Below are 713 nucleotides of genomic sequence, written 5' to 3'. Positions count from 1 at the left end.
CCAATTTCTTTTCAAATAAGTTTTTCTTGTGTCTATTTTTTTTTTTTCATTCGTAACAGTTTCTTCAAGCTAGCAAGTTAGGAGCAGTAAGTACTTACGAACGTACAGTTATACGCGTAATTAAACTTTTAAAAAAGAAAAAGTCATGTAATGTAGTGATGACCAACATTAAAACAATACATTCAAACAACGCAGCACAGCTGTGTATACTGTACTACTAATGGTATTGCCGTTGGAATATATTTATAAACATGAGTGTATGTAGGGGATATGATACAATTTGTTAATTTTTAGAAAACGGGCAACAAACTTTTGTTACGTGTACTTTTTGTTCGTACATAATTCCTTCATTACGTGCAATTTCTAAAAATAGCCTTTTTCACCACCCTGCCTATTTCTGCCGCGAAGCAGTAATGCGTTTCGGTTTGAAGGGTGGGGCAGCCGTTGTAACTATACTTGAGACCTTAGAACTTATATCTCAAGGTGGGTGGCGCATTTACGTTATGGATGTCTATGGACTCCAGTAACCACCTATCTAAGCAATAAAAAAAAGCCCAGTGTTTTAACGTCTACTATGGTTTATAGGCACATAACACCTTCATTCAATGTAAAAACTCAAAAATCTTAAAAATGGTGTGGCCCCTTCATTCACTCATGTCTTCATTTATAGGACTGATAGTCTACTCTTAACACACCAAAGCCGTGCATATTTG

The sequence above is a fragment of the Bombyx mori genome, chromosome 18 (assembly GCF_030269925.1).
Source record: "Bombyx mori chromosome 18, ASM3026992v2".
In the NCBI taxonomy this organism is placed as follows: Eukaryota; Metazoa; Arthropoda; class Insecta; order Lepidoptera; family Bombycidae; genus Bombyx; species Bombyx mori.
Note: the sequence above shows the minus strand (reverse complement) of the source record.